This window comes from Rattus norvegicus, chromosome 6 (genome assembly GCF_036323735.1).
Source record: "Rattus norvegicus strain BN/NHsdMcwi chromosome 6, GRCr8, whole genome shotgun sequence".
Lineage (NCBI taxonomy): Eukaryota > Metazoa > Chordata > Mammalia > Rodentia > Muridae > Rattus > Rattus norvegicus.
This window is the reverse complement of record NC_086024.1, coordinates 129,572,153-129,594,931: the sequence shown is the minus strand read 5'-3', so window position 1 is coordinate 129,594,931 and position 22,779 is coordinate 129,572,153. Positions and strand designations below refer to the sequence as shown.

At 49.6% G+C, this 22,779-nt stretch overlaps 1 long non-coding RNA gene across 13 annotated transcripts; it reads right to left on the bottom strand.

Annotated features, from left to right (window-relative positions):
• Positions 1 to 3,525: 3,525 nt before the first annotated feature.
• Positions 3,526 to 22,757, bottom strand: LOC102555497 (uncharacterized). 13 transcript variants are annotated; one of them, XR_010052341.1, is made up of 8 exons: positions 22,466 to 22,757; positions 12,862 to 12,973; positions 12,668 to 12,755; positions 12,279 to 12,407; positions 11,455 to 11,626; positions 10,441 to 10,557; positions 4,209 to 4,839; positions 3,526 to 3,768 (listed from the first exon to the last, which is right to left on the bottom strand). It is a non-coding gene; the product is annotated as an uncharacterized LOC102555497 (long non-coding RNA). The 13 variants fall into 13 exon arrangements; XR_005506230.2 differs by having other exon boundaries at positions 3,526 to 4,839; XR_010052338.1 differs by lacking the exons at positions 3,526 to 3,768; positions 4,209 to 4,839 and adding an exon at positions 5,549 to 5,809 and having other exon boundaries at positions 12,279 to 12,412; positions 22,397 to 22,757.
• Between the last annotated feature and the right edge of the window lie 22 nt (positions 22,758 to 22,779).

Here is a 22,779-nt window from a genome sequence, read left to right as displayed (position 1 = left end):
AGGGTGCGGAATTGCTGGATCGTTTTGCAGATGGAATCTCTATCCATCCTGGAAGGGCAGGGTGGATGGATTCTTACTTTTCTTCCACAGCAGTCAACGCGCCTGGGTCTGAAGTGGTACCCAAATTCCCTCCCACTCCTGTCGACATACAACTCTGCAGTAGATGCTGAAGGTAGGTGCCAGGGATTTTATGTAACGACACACTAATTATTACCGCCTATTAATTAACATACTTCTGGGGTCAAATGAGGCCACTAACGTTGTAAACAAGAGCTGGCTCTCGGACTGTGCAGGCCATCTCCGGGAGGCAGGTTGAGCTGGAGTTGGGTAAGATGCTCTCTCCTGATGTAGGAAAGCCCATGGTAGCCCCTGAGAACTCACCTTTTTCAAGGATGTCTCAAAGATAGGTGTTTCTGGGGGTGCCAAACATAGTAAGGAAGCTGGGAAGGGGCAACTTGGGGGCAGTGGTGAAGCAGGCCTCCCCTTGGATGAGAAGGGCAGCAGGAGAGCCTGCTAGGGTTTTCCTGCCCTGTCCTATCTGCCAGAGAGTTCCTTTCCAGGACTGTGCAAACAACCAAGGCTCCCTGGCCTCCTCCCCCAGGGACCCCTATTCCTGGCTCCCTTGTTCCCCTGCACCTTTGAGCCTGCCTTGCTCATGGCCTTTGGCTTTCCCTCACACCTGCGTGAGACCTGCTGCTTTGGAAGCAGCTGCATGTGCCTTTTCTGCCACTCTCTTCTTCCAACCTCACCCTTTCTCTGTCCCTCTGGAGTTCCTCCTCCTGCTCTATTGAACAGATCTGGACTCGGCACCTGACCCCATCCCAGACTCAAAAGCTGTAAAATCCCAGCCAGTCAAAGGGCTGAGGCAGGAGGAGCACAGATTTGAGGCAACTTAGTAAGATCTGTCTCAAAGTGAAAATGAACGCTTGCCCAGCACATGCCTAGAACTAATCTCAACTCCGTGTGTAAAACAGCAAGAAAACATTTTCTGTGTCACCAGACTCCTCCTGTGGGAGCCCCCAAACCAGCTGGGGAAGGCACCATAGCCACTTCCACCCCCAACTCTGCTTGTCTCCTCCATTCTGAGACGTGCCACATGGAGTCCAGACTAGCAGATAAGTAGTAAACTTCCGATGGGAGTGACCACTGTTCGAGTCTTTACCTCGCCTCACTCCCAGAGCATCCCATTCTAGCATCCACTCCAAGACCTTCCACCACATTCCTCATCTGCTAGACTACGATGATAACAAGGCTGATCAGAAAGACTCACGGACATGAGGGGAGGGACCGAGCTTGTATCAATCAATCAATCAGGGCTTACAAGTGTAATCAGAAACATTCCACCCCGCCCCAGCAGACATATGTCCCTTCTGTCACTTGCTCAATCCTGCTCCTGAGGACTGTGCTGCCTGCCCCAGGAAGGAATCCTAGGCAGTCCCCATGAAGTCTCCTGCTCACTCTTATTTTTTTTATAATGATTTCTTTTATTTTTTTAAGATTATAATTACATCATTCCTCTCTTCTTTTTGTCCCTCCAAACCCTCCTATATGCTACTCCTTGCTCTCTCTTAAATTCGTGGTCTCATATTTTCACTTTCATACACACACATACATATCTCCTGTTTTCAGGGCTGACCATTTGGTATTTCTTCCCAGGGGAAGAGAATTTCCTCCACTCTCAGCATTCCTTAGTGACCTATAGTGCTCTATGTAGTGACCTATAGTTCTCTATGTAGTGACCTATAGTTCTTCTTGTACTGACGTATAGTTCTGTGTAGCGACCTATAGTTCTCCTTGTACTGACCTATAGTTCTGTGTAGTGACCTATAGTTCTCCTTGTACTGACCTATAGTTCTCTGGATAGTGACTATAGTCCTCTGGGTAGTGACCTATAGTTCTCTGTGTAGGGTTGAGGCCTCTTAGTCTTTCCCATTCACTTTAGCATGTTTCTTGTTGCTGTCTTGCTCAGCTCATGTTTAGGAAGTCTTGTGGGTGAGACTTTTTATGGATGTAGCTCTTGGTATTTGTAGGAGACCCAGTCTCAAAGCCAAATCCCTGACTCCCTTCTTTAATGTTCCCCTGGCTTCTGTAATCTTTGGGACCCCCTACTTTAATGTTCCCCTGGCTTCTACAATCTTTGGGACCCCCTTCTTCAATGTTCCTTGAGTCTTAGGTGCCAGTGTTGTTATGTAGATGTAGCCATTGGGACTGAGCTCCACAATTCTGCATTTTCATTGTCTGAGGTTCTCTGTAATGGTCTCTATCTGTTATAAAGAGAAGTTTCCTTGATGTGGGGTGAGGACACTTATTAGGCTAGACTCTGGAGAAGGGTGTGTGGGATTTGGCTGGGTAAAAAGGTTGGACGAGGCATGTGGGGGAGCCTCTTTCTCAATCTTAAATATGTCTCTGAGGCCAGTGGTCCCCGAACTCAGATTAGTAAATATGTTCATTCATTGTAGTAGTCAAACTCCTACCAACTTCAGTCGCAGCTGAAGTACCTCTTCCTCTTTGGTGATGGCCTGATGCAGAGGGCACAAAGGATTCTGGGAACTCTCTAGCTGGAGTCCGGTTATCACAAGAGTACATGGCCTGTCCATCCTCTGGTTCCACAATCACTTCAAAAAGCCTCTTAAAAAGTGACATGTGAGGGCTGGAGAGATGGTTCAGTGGTTAAGAACACTGACTGCTCTTCCAGAGGTCCTAAGTTCAATTCCCAGCAAGCACATGGTGGCCCATAACCATCTGTAATGGGATCTGGTGTGTCTGAAGACAGCGTACTCACATACATAAAGTAAATAAATCTTTGAAAAGAATGGAAAAGATTGACATCTTTTTCCTGTGTGTATACGTCTGTGGAGTGCATGTCAGGTACCATCTATCTGTTCTTTTGAGTCAGCGTCTCTTGGTGTCCTGGGACTTTCGAACTAGGCTAGGCTGTCCGGTTGGCCAGCAATTTCCACAGCACCAGTGTTACAAGCATAAACCACCACACCCTGCTTTTTCACAGATGTCCTGGGGATTGAACTCTGGGCCTCATGCTTGCATAACCCTCACTTTACTCAATAAGCTGCCAGCGCAACCCACCCTTCCTTCTTGACAAGATCACGTACCCCAGCTGAACTCAAGTCTGCAATGCCCCTGCTTCTGTCTCCCGAGTGCTAGAGTATCGGCTTTGTGATTTCCCTGGAGATTTCTTCTGGGTGAGTGAAATTATCCTGCTGTCCCTAAAGCTGGAGAAAGCATGTGTCCCACCATCTGAGACCTCGTCACTTTCGGATGAGAGAGAAGTGCTCTCCACACACCATTCCACCACCACCCTCCCACCCCAGTTCTGTGTTTGGGGATTCTCCAGGCTTTTGCCTGAATAATAAGTGGATGCGTGCATCAGTCAGTTAATCAACTCATTGATCACAAATGCTCAATGGGTTGTGAGAAGTAAATCTTCCCCAGACTACTTGGCCCTTTACGGCTACCTCAGCTGAGCAATTTTAGTGGGGGTCTTGGCGATTAAACTAAGCCAGGGAATTTGTCAGCATAAAAATTTAATCTAGACTGTTCTACCCCATTCACCCTGAGCAGTGGACAAGATGTGTAATAGAAGATGTGGGGCTCACATTAGGTCAGCACAGCACAGCATCCCAGAGCCTCTGCTCTCAGCAGAAGCCAGTGCTCTGGGTGTGGCGGCTATCCTTCCTTCTCTCCTTGGGTTGCCATTCTTGTGATTCCTGAAGTCCAGCTGGTGAGGCCACAGTGGCTGTGGTACAGGTCCTGTAGGGCAGTGTGCATGCCTTACACATGGTCATGAGTCGGGTGCATTGCCACTTCTCTATAATCAATAATCGTCAGACTTCCTGGTCTACAGTATTCGATGGCCGATGTTCATCTCCTCTTTCCAGAGCAGCTGACACACTTAATGGACATTTCCTTTGTCTTCAAGCACACCCTTCACTTGCATTCTGCCCTCTCTCTCCTTAGTTTATCACTCCCCCTACTCCTCTCCCCTCCCCCTTCTGAGGATATTCATGATCAATCTAAATGGATTACCTGACTGCCTACGGATGGTGGGGAAGACCTGTCCCAAGTGTGGGTGGTCTCCAGATGTAGTAAGAAAAGAAAGGGGAAAACAAAGGGACGCCTAACTTCTGGCTGTTGCCTCTCCTGTCTGATCTCTGAGTACAAGAAGAAACTCCTGCCTTTCTCCTACTGACCTGATCTCTGCCTCACAGCAGGCGTGAATCATGGAGCCAATAGCTGACCAATCCATTTGAAACTGGGAGCTGAAATACAAGATCTCTACCTCAAGTTGTTTCGAATGTTCGGTCACAGCAAGAACATAAACAAAACCAGAAAACCTAACACCTTCCCAATAACTCCCTCACCTCTCAGTCTCCTTTGTTTCCTTCCCCTCCTCTTCTCTCCCTCCTCCTTCCTCTCTTCTCCCTCAGTGACCTATCCACCCTCAAAGCATTTGATTAACACCACTCTCCAACTCTCTTCAGAGCCTGCCCCACTGCCACCTCTGGTTGGAAGTGTCAACAAACTGAAAGCAAGACCACTTTTGCTCACCTCCTGATTTATCCACCCCAGCCACTGGCCTGGCCTGCCTCAGTGTCCATCCAAATATCCAGGCCACTTTCTTTCTCGCCTCTCTCCCATCCCTCTCCTACATCAGCAGATCCCACAGGCAGCAACTTTAAGGTGTCTCTGGAATCTGCATTCTTTTCCCTACCCCGACCCTGGCCCAAGTCACTCTCAGTCCTTGCCTGGGTTTATTTCTTCACCGGCCTCCTCATGGCTTCACCCTGCTGCATTTTCCTCCACACAGCAGCCAGTGTGATCCTTCAAGACAGCAGATTACATTATGCCTTTCTTCTGCTCACAACTCTCATCTGAGTAAACATCTCAGGATGTAGCTCAGTGGTAGAATACTTGGCTAACACACACAGTGATACCCATCAGCATCACAATACACACTCACACACACAGATATAAACACACACAGAGACACACACATATAAGCACAGGAACACACAGGCATTTACACATACACAGATACACACATACAGACACACAAACACAGACATAAATACACACATAGATATAAACACAGGACACACACAGAGAGACACACACAGACATTGATATAAACATGTGGATACACAGATATATACACATAGATAGACACACACACAGACACATACACAAACATACAAACAAGATATAAACACACAGAGAGACATAGATATAAATGCAGTGACACACACACAGATATAAACACATGGACACACAGACATATATACATACAGACACACACACAGACACGCACACAGACACATATACATTAGCTATAGCCACACACACACACACACACACACACAGACACAGACACAGATATAAACACATGGACACACAGACATATACACATACACACACAGACACACATACACTAGCTATAGCCACACACACACACACACACACACACACACACACACACACACACACACACACTGCCTATAGCAATGACAGTATAGATGAATCCAGACACAGATTAGATGAACCAGCAAACAGGTGCTGTCTTCATCAATGGAAAGTCCCTCGATAGAGTTATAACTGGCAGTGGTGTTGGGAGGCAATGGGAAGTTGGGAGGCAGAGGGAGAGTTTAAGGGAAGAGGCCACTATGGGGGACATGCTTTGGAAGGGTATTGCTTGTCTCCACTGCCTCCTTTTGCTTGCTCTCCTGGTCCTCTCTTCCAGCCTGTCAAAATGAGCAGCTGCACCCCACCAAGCCCGGTCACCATGAAGTCCTTCCTGCAGACCAGAAACAGTGGAGTCAGCTGATCACAGACGGTAAACTTTGAGTTGACTCTTCCAGGCATTTAGCACAGCAATGGGACACTGACCCCATAACCCACGGTCACATGGCCTTTTATTACTGTGTCTTCGCCTACTCAGCCTTCCGTACAGGGTTACAACTCACCTAGGGCAGCTTCCTCCTGTTTACTTACCCCATGCCCTGTGCCTAGTACAACCGCAGGCATTTTTAAGACTCTCCCTGTGTTTGAGCAAACCCACCTGTCCTCGCCTTCCTACATGCCCACATGAAGAAACTGTCCCCAAAGTCACATCCTCTCCCATGACGACCAAGCTCCTGGGGGAAGGGGAGCCACCTTTCAGAGCCTCACAGAGCCCTTTCCTCGGTGCTACTTGCACTGGTGAGGTCTAACTGGCCACTGGCCTTTGTGAGGCCTCGTGCCATCAGTCCTTGCAGGGGCAGCCAGGTAAACACCATCATTACTGTTTGTGGAAGAAACTGCAGGCTAAGCAGTGTGGGGCTTGCCCAAAGTAACTGACTGAGCTACAACTTCCATTTTTCTCATCCTGAAAGGCACTTCTGACCCCAGGTCTTCCTGAAATGCTTAAATACGGATGGAGACTGTCTGGTCCTTGTGTCAACAAAATGTAGGTGTGACCACTGTGGTAAAGGGCGTGTCACTTTTAAAGGGGACGGAGGACATGGCCACAGAAATATTTCAAGGGAATTTACATAGAAGGAAGAGAATTAAAAACAGCCCTGGCTTCTACAAGGAAGTAGAGATGTGGTTTACAGCACAGCGTACACAGAAGCTTCTGGTAGGGCGAGAAAGATGAGGGTCTTGTGTCAAATAACCTCACACGGTACAAAGGTCTCGGGGTGTGTGCCTAGCTCACCTAGGTTCCCCAGAGTGGCAGAGGCAGTGTGGTGGGGGAAGGGCTAGACCAAAACACAGCACAAGTCATTCAGGTTGCTACTGTCTAGCCTGGCAGGGGGTGGGGGTGTGAATCCATGGTGACGAAGGAGATCAAATGAGGAGCCAGGTAGATGTGCGGAGGCCAGCAAGGGGTGGCTACCATTGTTCTAGGAGAGATGGGGGCAGCACAGTCAGGAGGTCATGGTGGGCTATGGCTTTTATTTTATGTTTATGTAAATATGGCAGCTTGATGTGAGGGAAGTGGGAAGTTAAGAGAGAGCTAAGGGGACAAAGGCTTCAACTGGGCTGGCCAGGACTGCAAGCCCACTTGAGGGGTAGAAGACTATAAAGAAGGAAACTTAGAGCAGTGGGTCTCAATCCTCCTAACGCCATGACCCATTAATACAGTTCCCCATGTTGTGGAGACCCCCAACCATAAGATTATTTCATTGCTACTTCATAACTGCTGCTCTTGTCATGAATCGTGACATAGATATCTGTGTTTTCCAATGGTCACAACCCACAGGTTGAGAACCACTGCTCTGGAGGAAAAACCCAGCAAGAGGAGGTCTTGGGGACTGGACAAGCTGGCTAGGAGTCCTGAGGACAGCTGCCGTTTGAGGCAGCCATGTTGTAGTAAGAGGACACATCAGTGTGTGGCAAGGCCATTAAACCCCTGAGCTTGGCTGAGGTGCACTAACACCGTGCCCCATTGGGACAGGGCTGTGGAAGGGGAGACCTGGTAGGAAAGGTGGGCTTTTGTTATGCAGCCAGATTCGGGGCTGTGAAGAGTGGAGAGAAGTCGGCCCAGTTGCACTTAGTGGTATTAAGCCTGTTGTTCTGGTGTTTGCGGAGGCTGAGACCAGTTCAAGGCCTGCCTGGGCAACTTGGTAAGGGTCTGGCTCACAATAAAAAGTAAAGAAAAGCAAAACCTAGAGTTCGGATATGGCTAAATGATAAGGGAGTGGCCCAGCATGCACCAGGCTCTGTGGTCCTATCTGCTCTAGAGGCTGCAGCTTCCAGAGTGGGCCTGAGGAAGTCCCCTTGTCCAGAGCCCGCCCTCCCTCCATGACAGCTGCTGCCTCCTGTGGGCTGAGGAAGCCTGGTGGCAAGGTCAAGGTCACCCTGTCCCTTGGAGTAATTGAGGCTGACAACAGTATTTTGTGTCTCACGAGGACGAGTGGAGATCAAAGGCAGCATGAAGGAGCTGCTGCGACAGGCTGGAATTCCCTGGCAATTCTGAAATTACTGAAATTGGCCACAGTTGCTGTTTCCATGAACACTGCTGGCTCCCCGACACTGTGGAGGGATGAGGGTCTGACAGCGGGGCCAGAGGGGTCCATGGCGGGCCTGATGGAAGCTCATGCTGACCGTGGGTCAGACTTCAGAATGGATTACAGGTCTAGAAATGACTAAAATGGAATCTGGAGCCTTCTTGGGGTAGAGAGGAATCAGAGGGCCTTGAAACCTGCAAGCCCTGGAGGAAGTGAGTTCCAGAAACTGGCTGTCATGGTGGCTGTAATTGCCTCTCAGTAGAGGTGCATGTTGGTTCTCTGCCCCAGGAGCCTGACCAGAGGGTCACAGCATGAACATCATGCCTGAGAAAACCACTGGCCAAAGGGCCATGAAAGGAAAGGAAATCAGACTCTGAGGCCCCGCTGGTATGAGAGACTACTCCTGCCTTTCTAGGATGGGATCTGGCGGACCAGTGCTAAAGAACTCAGACAGCCTGATAGTGACTTTCAGGTCAGCACTCAGGCTCCAAGACTCCAAGTCAGCCTGGGGCTGCTCTCACCTACCCCTCCCAACCCCCACCTCCCCATCTGCTACCTCAGATCCTGAAAGCGTCTGCTGTGAAGGGAATGTTCCTCACAGAATGTCCCTGCTCCATCAGTATGGCACCATTATTAACTAAACCAGGAAGCTTATTTAAGCGAGGCCTCAGAATTTGCTTTTAAAAGTGCATGATGAATTGAAGGCTTGAATAGCAGAGTCATTTGCTGACAGGAACAATCGAGATATCCCATTAGCTCTGGGTGGAAGGGGCCTGTGCCTGTGCTTCCACTGGATGCCTTCGTGGAGCATGGACCTCTGGGGCTGCTCCATGGTGACGGGCAACATCCCATCAAAGGCCTTTGCTGGTGCTTTTACCCTTCTTCAAAGGCTTTCGCTGTGGCAAAGCCACCTCCAGACCACCCTGGGCACTGGAGAACAGTGTCTGCCCGGGAGCCTGATGATATATGGGGGCCCTTGTTTTGACTCAGTTACTCATTAGCAGGATGATGCTAAAGAATCACTTCCTGCTGTTCAGATTATGGCAGACCCAAGAGGCTCCTGTTAGGCTTATGGATTCTTGGGTAGAGGGATGGAGCAGAACAGAACAGGCAGTGGGAACCCTTGGGATTGTTCCTGGATCACTGCTCTGCCCTCTTAATGGACAAGTCAGCTTCTTGCGTTTTTAATACTGCCTCCCTTTGTTCAAAACTGAAACAGCAGGAAGTGAGGGACTGCCCAGGATGGGCTGAGCTGGTCTTAGTTCACTCTGTGGCTATAGAACATGGATTCTGTGGTAGTTTAAAGGATGACCCCCATAGGGTCATATGTTTAAAACTTGGTCCCCAGTTGGTAGAACTATTTGGGAAGGATTAGGGGGTGTGGCCTTGTTGAAGGCTTTGAGGGTTCAAAAGCCTGTGCTATTTCCTGTTAGCTCTTTCTTCCCTGTATGTATTTGTGGATCGAGACCTAAGCTTGTAGCTACTGCTCTAGAGGCCTGCTTGTCTGGGTATCGCCATGTTCCTTAACCATGGTGGTTATGGAACCAACCTCTGAAAGTGTTAGTTTAACTGGTAGTTAAACTTCACTACCAGTTGCCTTGGTTACGTGTGTTCCACAGCAATAAAAAAGTAACTAAAACAAGCCTCTTTGTGGAGAATCCCATCAGCTGGTCCATTCCCAGAAGTCACTCACTTCCCTACAGAAGTCAGGACGCTTGTATCAGCAGGAGTGGGTATGAATGTCTGACAGGCAGAATCAACATCAGCCTATCAGCCATTTCTCTCTACACAACAGAGACAATGCCTCTCTCTCAAAAGCAGGGTACAAAGGTATGAGCAGCCATGGGCCTGGCCATGGTTCTGGATGCTGCCACACTTTAACAGTTCTATACATTGTGGTGACTCTCTCAGTCATAAAATTGTTCTGTTGCTGCTTCAGAACTAATTTTGTGAGTGTTAACAAATCATCATGTAAATTTCTGATACACAGGATATCTGAATATGTGAGTCCTGTGAAAGGATCGTTTGACCTCCAGGGGGTCATGACCCACAGGTTGAGAACCGCTGCTGTCACGTGTCATATAGTGTGGTAACAGCCTCCCTGGGTCTGTGGCTGTTACACCGGCTGTGTACTCTTGCTTTTGGGACTGGATGCTTACAGGCACCTCTGAGCTCAGAAGGTGTCTCCTTCCATGAAGGAGAGAGGCGGACATCTCAATATTTATATCATTCTCTCCCCTTCACTTTGGTCTGCTGTCCATTTGGGGGTGACTCAGAGAAGTTCAGGGGATCCTTCTTACTACAGGTGTCCTGAAGTCATGGTGACAGTCTGAGTCATTAGCTAATGGGGGCACCAGGTCCCTGTGGTCCTCACGAAACACCCCCGTGACCTCTATACCCCACACATGTTTCTACCTTCCCTTTAAGGGAGTCTTACCAGGATCCATTTGAGGTGTTCCGGGGCACTAGATGCTGGCACACGGCCTTCCCTCAAGCCATCTGACAGGTATAACAATGTAACTTTGCTTTGCTTGGAAGAGAATGGTTCTGGGGGCTGGAGCACAAATTAAACCAAAGAGAAATAAGGCGATGTGTGATCATCCCATCTCAGGAATCCTCCCAGGTAGCCATTGCTGGAAACCTATGCCAAGTAACCTCCCAGAGAACTAACGAGACGCCTGTCATCTGCCTGGGACCCTTCACTGTAGTTAGCAATTAACAGTTCAAGAAAGAGCAGGCAGCGATCTCTTCTAGTGAAGCCAAGTGGCCAAACCTTGCCTCCCTCCTAATGCAGTGTCTGCTTTGTGAGAAGGAGGGAGAAAGAAGGGGAGGGAGGGAGACAGAGACAGAGAATATGCATCAGCCTTTGCCACGAGTGTCAAGCATAGCTCACTCATGGATATGGAACCTTAGGCCAGGAACAAGCTGTTATTTTGCAACTGAGGCTCCTAAAACAAAGCTCAGACCCAGGATAGTCCCTTTCTTCCTCAACCACATACTCCCCTGTGATAAAATTCTCGAGGGCTATCTCAGGGCAAACGGCAAGTGGTAAGAGCAAGAATGAGGTCGTGAATGAAGCTCGGTTTCCCCGGTGGCAGATCTGCATCAGCCATCAGCAGGGTGCTGGGTGCTGCCTGGGAGGGAGACAGAGCCTCTCCTATCTGAATGTGCCAGGCTCTGGAACACACATGGGAGCATGGGATGGCCTACCAGTGCTGGGGCACCTCCACGTGGCCTCCGTGGTTGGCTTACTTGGGCTCTTCACAATTTGGTCTCAGCATTCCAAGCACCCAAGGTGAACAAAAGTCTATACGTGTGAGTGCTATTTGTGTCTTTGTGTGGGTCACACTAGCCAATGACCATAGACCAAAGCAAGTCCTCCCAATGGAGACATGAGGGAAGGCCTCATCCAGGTGACAGAGTTCCTACAGCTGTGTCTGTCCCCACTCACCGGGAGCACCTCTAGCAGAGACACACTTTCTCACTGTGGCACGACACTGCTATTACTGAGTCCTTCCACATCAAACTGCCCTTTATGTCCCTGGTGGCAGAGGCAGGGACTGGCATGGGACCACCTGTGCCCTGCACAGCGGCTGACGGCTGACGGTGAGTACCAGCGAGTCCTGGTGAAAGAAGTGGCCAGGGAAGGAAGTAAATGAGGGAGACTGCAAGAAACCCTGAGAAGATGGAGACATTCTCTGACAGGGACATGTGGGGAAGTCTGGGTGTCCTGTGCACCCTCCCCATTCCTTTAAAGCTAGTCTGACACCACAATGGACTCTTCTGCCCACAGCTAGATACTCTTCCACCTTCCTGATTCTCAGCCCTTGGTTCCTTCTACGCACATCTCTAACTTCCTTCCTACCACAGGCGCCTCTCCCTCCCTCCCAGTGTCACTGTGACCCAGACGCTACACCCCTATTTGCTGCCTCATTGTCCTGAGCGTGTGTGTGTGTCCCCTTATATCACCACTGAGCACCCAGCAGCCCCCTGAGAATGCACAGGATTGGGGCATGGATTCTGCTATGAAATCCATGAGCCATGAGGTCTAGATGCTTAGTGGCCACAGTTGTCCCATATCCTGTCAGGATCAAGTAGAGCCGAGAATCCCCCACCTGTCCGCACACTGCAGTGAGACCATGTGTTCCTGAAGTTGGGGTTCCATTCATTTGGGAGAAGTGGGTTCTCTTTGTGATGGCGAAAGGGCCCTGCTACTAGGGACATGCCACCCACGGTGCCTCTCGTGGATGGGGATGCTGGAGAGGGGAGCCTGACCTCAGGACCAGAGGTCTGTCAGGAGCCAGCCTCCTGCTTTGCTGAAGGAGTTCTGCAATGATCGGGTCGCAGGGCAGGTGATGTTCGCGTGGGCAGTTCTTTCCAGAAAGGTTGGTATCAAAAAGAAACCTGTTCTTAAAACAGGGCACAAGAAACCAGGCAGGCAGCTTAGGATCCCGGTGAAGTACCAGAGTCCTGCTATCTCTGCTGTGGATGGATCTCCCCAAGCCCCTCCTCCCTCCCATCCTCTCTTCCAGCTTCCTGCTAAGGCCAGTGAATGACCCCAAGGGTAGAGGAACTGGTTAGAAAGAGAGTCAGTTCCCAAGTTAGAAGGAGAGGGAGAGGAGGCAGGGCTCCCACACAGCCCGCAGCGACTAGTGCCAACTTACTCCAACATTAACGCCACGCCACGTTGCGGTCCACACTGCTGGTGGTGGAGGGGCCTGGTTACCTTTGACCTGCATCCTAGGGCAAGCCCTAAAGTGAGGCAAATATGGCCCTGCTAACCTGGCACCGGGAAGGTTTGGCTGATTAACAAAGGAGACACTGTCATAGGACTTTCTGTCAGTGGGTTCAGCAATACCTTAAACATGGGGCTGGCTCTGAGACACACTGGAGGATCCTGCAGGTCCAGCACCTGCACCTGGAGAGGGGCCACCCAGTCACAGCTGCTCCAGGCCATAGTCACTGCAGAACTGAGGATACCAAGGTCACTGAATGAGTCAGGATCCCCTGCCACCAGGGATCTCTGAGTGACATTAGTCTGCCAGAGCAAGCAGACTACAGGGTCCTTGCTGTGTACCTACTATGTATAGGGAGCAGCTCTGCACATTATGTGTGATCATTGCCTCTAAAACTCACTGTGACTCCCTTTCACCAGGACAGAAGTCCACGCCCACCCAAAGCTGCACAGGAAGGAGGTGCCGGGGCTGGGGTCCGAATCTGTACAGGCTAGTGGTCACCGCCTGAGTTCCATACTCGGTCTGGTCTCCACTCTGCCACTGAGGGGCCTAGACAGCGGGCCTATGTCATATCCTGCTGCTGGCTTCCTCCCTGGGTACTCTGTCTGGATGGAGCCCTCCTGTCTGACACCCCAGCTCATGGGTATCACGTACGTCCCAAATAAAGAAATGTGAGCTAACAATCACTGTTCTCACTCTCTTCATGGTCGTGTTTGTTTTGCGGCCACCGCTGACTGATACAATAGGAAAAGGGCTTCCTTAAGAAGAAGAAGCCTGGTCTAGATGAGATCAATCTATAGGAGTTCACCAAAGAAAGTCAAGAGAAGATGAACTCCCCTGTGGAGGAAGGAGCGAGCGACTGTGAAAGCCAATCAGTAGGTGGACCCCCACTGTTGTTCTTAACAGAGTCTTAAACGTTCCATTTACCAGTGAAGAGTCAGGAGCCAGATGCTGGGGTGAAAGCCTCAGAGGGGCAGAGAAAGCACCCAGCTGACCTTGCTGCTCAGCCAGCATCCCAAAAGGAAAAAGCTCTCCTTCTCCACACTAGCCCAATAAACCTTCCAACTGAGCATCCCTCCCTTCTCCTTCCTGTGTGCCTCACTATCCCTCCTCCTGACTTCCTCCCACTCTGTCCATTTACTTCAATGTCCACCCCGTCAGCTGGTTGCTTTGCTCCACTTCTTGATCTGTGGTTGATTTTATTTAAGACTGCTTATGATAAACGCAAAGCTCTTTGACTAAAAGTGTGTGCTTGGGATGGGCACACGATCTTGGGGTTCCAATATCCTGTGACACGGGACTCCCTTCTTTATCCACCCACAAAATGGATAAGTTGGTCTGTTAGAACGACCCACTCCAAAGTGTGTGACCAGACTCCAGTCAGAAACCAAACACACCCAGTCTTCAAGGGCTGCACCTTACGCGCCTTCCCCTTCCTCTCTGCCTCCAAGGCAGATCTTCACCTTGGCCTCTGTTATGTCCCGTCACCAAGAATCGGGACATTTTAGCCAACAGAATCCCACAGCTCACACTGCTGTGTCTGGATTCTCTTTGCTTCATGGTATGGTCGTGACTGATCGTGTCTTCCTGCCTCCTCAATAACTAGGACTCTGTGATGTGTCCGTTCTCCTCCCAGTGGGAGTCAAGGTATTCAGGCAACCAAGGATGACGGGATGGGCACTTTCTCAGATATGTTTTACATGTTTCATACCCTCCCTCCTCCCACTCTGGCAGGGTCTCATATAGCCAAGGTGTCATGGTTTGTATGTCCTTGGCCCAGGGAGTGGCACTATTTGAAGGTGTGGCCTTGCTGGAGTAGGTGTGTCACAGTGGGTGTGGGCTTTAAGACTCTCATCCTAGCTGCCAGGAAGCCAGGATTCTGCTAGCAGCCTTCAGATGAAGATGTAGAATCCTCAGCTCCTCCTGCACCATGCCTGCCTGGATGCTGTCGTGCTCCCACCCTGATGATAATGGACTGAACCTCTGAACCTGTGAGCCAGCCCCAATTAAATATTGTCCTTATAAGAGTTGCTTTGGTCATGGTGTCTGCTCACAGCAATAAGACCCTAAGACGTAAGGCTATCCTCAAACTCCCTATGTAGTTGAGGATGGCCTTGAACATCAGATTCTCTTGCCTCCACCCTCAAATGCTGAGACTAGAAACCTACCAGCATGCCAGCTCATATGTTTGCTAGGATGGGAACCCAGGGCTTCATGCAGACTCGGCCAGTACCCTATAGCATAAACCATATCCCCGGCCCTCTCAAACATTTGAGGGAGGCTTTGAAGAGTTGTACGTAAGCAGCTCTTTTGAGGAACCAGCAGAGCAGATAACCTGGGAGAACAAAGTGGGTGAAGGAGGGGGAGGGTCATACATGGCAGGGACTGTAGGCATACCAATGTGGACTGGAAGCTACCTTCTCTAATGATGATTTAAGATCCCTTGCTGGGGAGGAAGTTGGAGACCATGGGAGAAGGAACCCTGATAGTCGGTGGAGGGAGAGGGAAGGGGTCCCAGCAGCTAGGACAGGGGACTCTGGAGACACAGGACAGTGCTGGGTTCTGGGTTCTAGGACTCCATAATGGTATCTAGCACTTTAAAGCATACATATGTTTTCCACTGTATATCAAGTATCTCTTATACAGTTCCAGTGATTGCTGAGTTTGAAGCCCACCCTCCACAGTTCCATTGGCCTGGACATGGGCCCTGGAACTAGACTTCTCTTGTGTCTGTCTGTCTGTCTCCCAACTCAGTTGCTGTAGCAGCTCGGTGGTGGGGTGGGACTTTCTCCATATGCTTGTATTTCTACCCAGTAAGTAGGCTCACACTGTGAATGAATGAATGAATGAATGAATGAATGAATGAATGAATGGTAGCTGACTTGGCGGCATTTGGAATTCAGGCAGGAGCTGCCAGGCTTCTTCTGACCCGCCTCAGATGAGCATCACGGATGCCATGTTCTTCTCAGGCAAACCATGAAGTCCAGCCCAGGTCCAAGGGAATGCAGGGACTCCCACATCCCAGGAGGGTCAGGGTGAAGAGCCAGGAGGGAAAGTTAACCAGTCAGGTTGGCGTAGGACAGATAATGGGGCAGAGAAGTCATCACATCAAGTGGCTTGATACTGGCTTAACTTCCTTTGCCCTAAGGAATCTCCAGGCAAATCCATTTATACTGCAAGGAACATTGTAGTCATAGGACACACAACTACATGTTCATTGATGGTCCCTTAGGAATCTAGCCCTGGGAACGTCACAGCTGATTTAGTCTGTGCAGATGCACGTTAAGACAAATGTGCCAACAAGGTACTCGCCAGGATGCAGGCAGTATCCCTTCCTTATGCCATGTACAAAGTCATTGTCCACAAAGACCCTGTTTAACAATGTGAAGCTATTTGGGGTCCTTGGGCATCTGATTTGGGGATCTCCCTTGGATCTATGCAGAGCCCTCTGTTCCTGACCTGGAGATGAACTTGCTCTAGTGAGCTAAGGTCAGAAATCAGCAAAAGTGCTCCCTAGAGAGGACTCTGCCTTAGACAGCCCAAGTGGGAGCTGCCTAGTTCAAAGCTACCATAGAAAGCACATGATGATGGGGGAGCTTCTATATCCAGATGCTAGGCTTGAGTCTCTTCCTGGTTAAAGCTATCCAGTGACCTTGGGGACACTGTTAAACTTCTCTGGCCTTAGTGTCCTCATCTCTAACATCAAAACAGTAACTGCACCTCTCCAGAGAAGTTGCTGGGGAGGGTGAATGACGTTATAAATGCCCTATACTGGATGCTTGGCAGCAGGGAAGCCTAAACGCCAGCTGCACAGGTAAACAATAGACATTCAGTACAACTAGAAATGGCTTCTCCTGTCAGAGAACGTGAACTCCAAGGATGAGCCCAGGAGGTTTATGGGTACTGGTTCTGACTTCTGAACTATCTTTCCTGGGATTCTCAGCAGAAAACCTTGCTTCAGATTTCAAAATGCCTTCCCCCCCAAAAAAATGTCCATTGCTGCAATGTCATTGCAAACACCTGGTGGTGGGGACGTTTCTCTCTGTGCAGTTTTTTAAGCCCCCGTTCTCCACAGTACATGTAACCAGTATGTCCCTCTTTCTGGTGGTGAGGGTGAGGGTGATCATTAGTTTTTCTGGAAAATGTACACTCCTTAAATGGAGTTTTTATATCTAAAAAAAAAAATGAGCTGCTCTGTCCCCAGGGAAGCAGCCTTTGACTATTCAAAACTGGGAGGAATGAAGGGTTTTATTTGTGGAAAGTGGAGCATCCGGTACCATCTACCTAGGGAAGCACAATTTTTTTTTTAAACCACCCACCCACACCTCTGCACACCAAAAAAAATTAATAAAATCTCAGGGAACACATTAATCTTGAACATTATAGGCAATCTCCCAATGCAGGGGCACTTCATCTTCCAGATATGGTTTGCTTTGAGCCGTTGAAACAACCTGGGTCTCAGTGAAGATCTTTCTGAGGATAAACGTTTCTGAGCTCATACCTCAGCAGGCAGAGAGCGTGAACAGAGGGCAGGAGTCCAGAGAGGCTATTAACTTGCTTGGGATCACACAGCCAACACAGAGCCAGGCCAGGAGAAACCTGTTTCCTGTTGCATTCTCCTGTGCCCTCTGGCCTGTTGCTTGCCCATGGAAGAGACCCCGCCTCGCCTTAGGCTCCTGGACTCTGTGAGGATCAGGAGTCAGTCATTAATAAAGTTTAAACATCACTTGTTTGTGAATGCTTGCAACTGTTATCTCTTGAGCATCAACTGTCTACCAATCAGCTACATTAGCCGATACAAAATAGCCCAACGTTCAAGGCATTTTTCCAGGAGTTTGTAGTAAAGCGGGTGCTACGTTAGGATCTAAGTGTCTCCCAGAGGTGTTTGAGTAAAAGTGTAGCGCTACCCAGAGGTGGCTAATCTTTAAGCAGTGGTGAGGAGTATTCAGGTCACTGAGAGCCTGTCCTTGGAAGGGCTAGGGACCCCAGCTGCTTGCTCTTCCCCTCACTCTAGCTCAAGTGGTGATCCGTTTTAATTGGTTTTGCTTGGCCCTGTACATCTACCATGATGCATTGCTTTGCCCAAAGCAGCAGGGCCAACCAGAGACTGAGACCTCCAAACCACGAGCCCAAACCCACCCTTTCTCTTCCTAAGCTGATGAACTCAGGTAGTTGGTAGGGTAACAGAAAGTTGGCTAACATGGTGGGGATGACAGACAGAGAATGCTAGAAGCAGAGGTATATAGACGTGGAGCTATAGGAGTCCCTAGCCAGGCATCTGGGGCTGTCAAATCTTCCATCTAAGTAGTTCAAGAAACTATTTCCTCTGTTTTATGGAGGCTGCCACCCACTCGCTAGGTTGCCTGCTTCGTATCTGCCATCTTCCACAGCACGGTTACTGGAGCCAGGAAGAGCCTTGGTTAGTACCCAAGGCTCCTATCTCAGTGCTGAGGTCACACCGAGGAGACGGCCATACCATATACAGGGCCTAGCCAGGGGAGACACTCGACCAAGGTGCATTGAATGAATGAGGCCAAGGGTGTTTATGGCACAGTACAGCCTGGTGACATCAATGCAGACCCCTGGCTAGGAAATCTCTTGGTCTTCTTTTTTAAAACAATAATCACTAGCCGAGTGGCTACGATCTGCTGACTTTGAAACTTTTGTCATTTGAAATTTGTAAAGTTTTATTCGGATTTTTTTTTGAAATATGTTTCTGCCAGCGTTCAGGCTGGACGTTCCTGAGGAAGGGATACTCTACCTTGGCGCTTGTGCCTGCTTCTCCATGGGGTGTGCTTTGCCATGGGATCTATGCAAGCATGCCATGATTGCCATATGCTGCTATGTAGCCAAGGCTGGCCTCAAACTCAGTCCTTCTGTCTGAGTCTCTGGAATTCTGGGATTACAGGCTCTAATTACTCGTCTGGGCTCCCAAAGGTTTCTAGCATTCTGATTAGTATAGGGATTTTGATTGAGGTAAGAATTTTAAACTATATAAACACACACACACACACACGTACACACATGCACACACATATATTTTATATATTAATATTAATACAGTATCACCAAGTGTTAGTGTAGCCTATGACTCAAGTCTTTCTCTAGTCATACTGGAAGACACTGTCAGTCAGGAGTGAGTAATACAGGACAAAGGGTTCAGTTTCGAACCTAGAGCAGGCTGTTAATAGACTTAAGTTCTTCTGACAAGGATTCCTACCTCTTTGACCTCTAGCATCCCTTCTGAGACTGATGAAGGCTGTCTCTACACATACAGGCTGTTGTGGTTTGGGTGAGAAGTGTTAAAGGCATGGTTCCTGTCTGGTGGGTTTTGGTGAGGCGATTGGATCTTGAGGGCTCTGATCTAATCAATCAATTGATCCCTTGATGCAACTGGTCCCTTGAAGGATTCACAATATGGTGGCCTCATTGGAGGTGGTAGGAATAGAAGACAGGCCTGGAGGAAGTGAGTCACCAAGGATGTGGCCTCCTTCCTGGAAGCCCTTCCTCTTCCTACGTATCACTATGTGGCTAGCTTTCTACAACTGTGATGTTCTAAGGCTCACTGCCACAGAGCCAGATGACCATGGAAACCTGCAAACCCGTGAGCCTAAGTAAATCCTTCCCCCAAGTTTTGCTCAGGTATTTTGTCATAGCAATGAACACACAGGGGAGTGGCTGTTTCCAGAGGGGGCAGCTTCCCTTCAGTTGGGCCCCTCCCACCCCTCCCAGTGGGGTTGAATCCACATGCCAGTCATGTAGGCTGGAACACAGACAGAAACCTGTATCTGACCTTCCTGCCTGCATTCAGCAGTCCCCAGAAGCAGGGGTCACGAAGGTCACTCACTGGGCCAGATCAACTAGAAATCCTTGTGTGGGCCAGGGAAGGAGGCTGGATTCAGTGCTGTCTAAGCACTCTGTAGTTCTCCAAGTCTTTCCCTTCAGGAGACGTCAGTTTTAAACAGTGACCAAGATTCTGGAAGAACTGGAAAACATCTAGAAAGATCACTTGTTGGGAACATTCAGGAAGTCAAGCCTGTAGACAGAGTACTTTTCCTTTCCCAAAAATGTCTAAAAGAGAGAGAGTACTGTTCAGTCATGCAAGAGGCCAAATGCCCAGTTTCCCCCAGAAGTCCACACCCTCCAGAAGGCTGGACATGCCTGAGAAAGGGATACCCTTTCTTGGCGCTTGTGCCTGTTTCTCCATGGGGTGTGCTTTGTCATGAGAGCTATGCAAACATGTCTCGATTGCCTTCTGAGAAGTTTGCCTGAGCCCGGTCATGAAGGCCAGCCGTTGGTCATACCAGCCCCCCTGCTCTCCAAGCTCTGGACTACAATCAGGGCCATTCATTCACGGTACTTGCGGCCTTCCTCTGTGCCAGGCACCGTGCTTCATGTTCAAGTGGAGAAAAGGCTAAGACTCAGTTGTGTTCTTCAGGACCTCACGGTTGATGGAGGAAAAGCCACTGTGTAGACTTGGGACTGCAGGCTTCATGAGGTTATACCAAATAAGCCCAGGTTGGCACCAGGCAGGCCAGGGTGGTGGAGAAGGTGCTCTTGGGGTGAGTGAGATTCAGGGGACATAAGCTGGGAAAGGGAGGAGCCCAGATGGTTTCATAGGGGACGAGTTAGGTAAAGGCCTGGAGGTGATGTGTACTCACTATGGTGATGACATCATGGTGGGACTGAGTGTCAGGGAGGGATGGCCCATAAACCAGGAAGCTAGGGAGCTGGAGGGATCGCCCTTAGTGCTGCTGGGTTTGGAATCTAGGACCTTGTGCATAGCTGGTGAGTGTACCAACACTCAGCTACCCTTAGCTTATTTGGTCTGTGGTAACTGGGTCTTGTGAGGACAGCCGGGGTCCTACGAGAATGACCTTAATTCCTTCTGAGGGGAATTTATCAATCGAGACCTAAGACCTCTCATGAGGTCACACCTCTTAGGGCCCACATAACCTCTCGGATCACCATGCTGGGACCAGGTTTCCAAAACACGAACCCAAGAGGGACAGAGCACACTAGACCACAAGCACTGGGAGTAGCCAGAACCTGCAGAACTCATAGCATTAGATCAAAGTGGAGAACTATGATTGACAGGTGAAGGTATAAGTCCAAGGACCAATCAGAGAGACCAGGTGAGCTCCCGATGCCTGCAGAAGTCCTGAATTGGTCCTATTCATTTAGTGACAATTTAAGTGCTCTTAGGGGCCAGCCTCACAGTCAGTTCTGGCTCCCAGGCCATTTGGAAAACCACCTAAATTTCCTTCCATTTTGATTCAAAGGAACATCTGACCTATGGTTGGTGCTTAATCAGTGGTGACTCAGGCCCCTCCCCGTCATCCCTGAGAATAGGCTTCATAGTTCATAGTTTCGCGACAGATAGCTTATTCTTTTCAGGTTACTTTCAACCACAAGCTGTTTCAAGACATGTCCTCTGTCACCCATCTCATGATGGAGACAAAGCTGGCTTTCTCAGTACTTTGCTTTGTGAAGGCAACCATTTTCAGCCCACAGCAATGAGAGAAAACAAGTTTAAGTGTGGTGCTTTGTGGAGGAGAGGTGAAACCATGTGTGTTAACTTGACCTGATTCAATAAAGTGACTATGAATCTAGGAAGGGACAAGGTGGTCTAGTCAGAGCCTCAGGCACCCATGATCTCCCCTCAGGCTACTCTGCTGAGTGGATGCCTGGCCCCAGCCTTTGGGGTCTGGGGGATTGGGGAGATGGGCCTCTTTTCCCTTTAGGCTCAGCTTCAGGGTCAGGCTTTAGGGGGTCCTTGGTGATGTCACCTTCACCCTGGCTCCTTGCCCCAAGCTGACATTATCCTCCTTTCTGGAGCGCACTTTGATCTGTGATTGTCATCTCAGCTGCTTATTGGGTTAAACATAGATGACTTAAAGGTCTCTCATCCCTCCCCAGGGCCGGCTTCATCCAGGAGACACAGGCCTGTGGCCTTCATCTTTGTTTGCACGTTGCTAGGTTTTCCACAGACAGGGCAATGGGCAGCCTAGGGGAGTCTCCATACTTAGAGAGCTCTGTGCACTTCTCCTGACACTCATTCTACAAATGGCATACTTTATTTCCTGGTAGGTAGTACCTGAACCAGGAGCAAGACACTGGGACTTGTGTACCCTCTAAGTCATTCCTCACTTTAGACAAACTCCCAGATTTTCTGCTGGCAAATGGATAAAGGAGTCCCGGCTGCAAGTACAGAGGCCCCATGGAGCCCCAAACAAGATTAAATTCTCAGGTTAAAAGACACAGGGGCCCAGAGTGGGAGCCACAAAGGCCTGTTCTGTCTCAGGTATCCCAGGATGACCTCAAACTCATCCAGGTAGCTGTGAATGACCTTGAGTTTCCCCTGCTGCCTCCATCTCCAGAGTGCTAGGACCACCGATTGTGCGAACACCCCGTTTATGTTGGGCATGGGATCGAACTCAAGGCTTCCTGAATGCGAGGCAAACGGTACCATCTGAGCCACTGCCCAGCCTGTCCTTAGGGTTTCAATAAAATACCAGATTTCTTGTGGCCAAGATCCCAAAGGTACCCATTTCTGGAAGGGGAGCTGTTTCTCCCAACAGCTGGAGAGAACCGGAAGTGGCCTCTAACCTAAACCGAGGAAGGAATCCCCCTCCCACCACCCCCTCACCCCCTTACCCCCTGCCGATCCCAACTCTTGTGCTATTGAAACTTCTTCTCCAGATCACTTAACCCATCATCACTCACTTTCCGTGGTTCTGGGATCAGAGCTGGACAGGGTTTCGATCCCTTTAGCAGGGAGGTGATCCACGCATAGGAGGGGTTCCTACTGTGACTGAGAAGGGTCTCAGAGGGGCAGGATGGGAAAGAGGCAGACATCCTGGACCAGCTCCTGGGGCACCCTGGCTTGCGTCACCAGGCCCACCGCACCTCAAGACATCACAATCTATGATGAGGCGACCCCCCCGCGCCTCATCACTGTGCGTTTGCGACCAAACAATCCAACCAACACCCACCCTGCGTGTGGGGGGAGGAAAAAAAAGGAAAAAAAAAAAAGGACT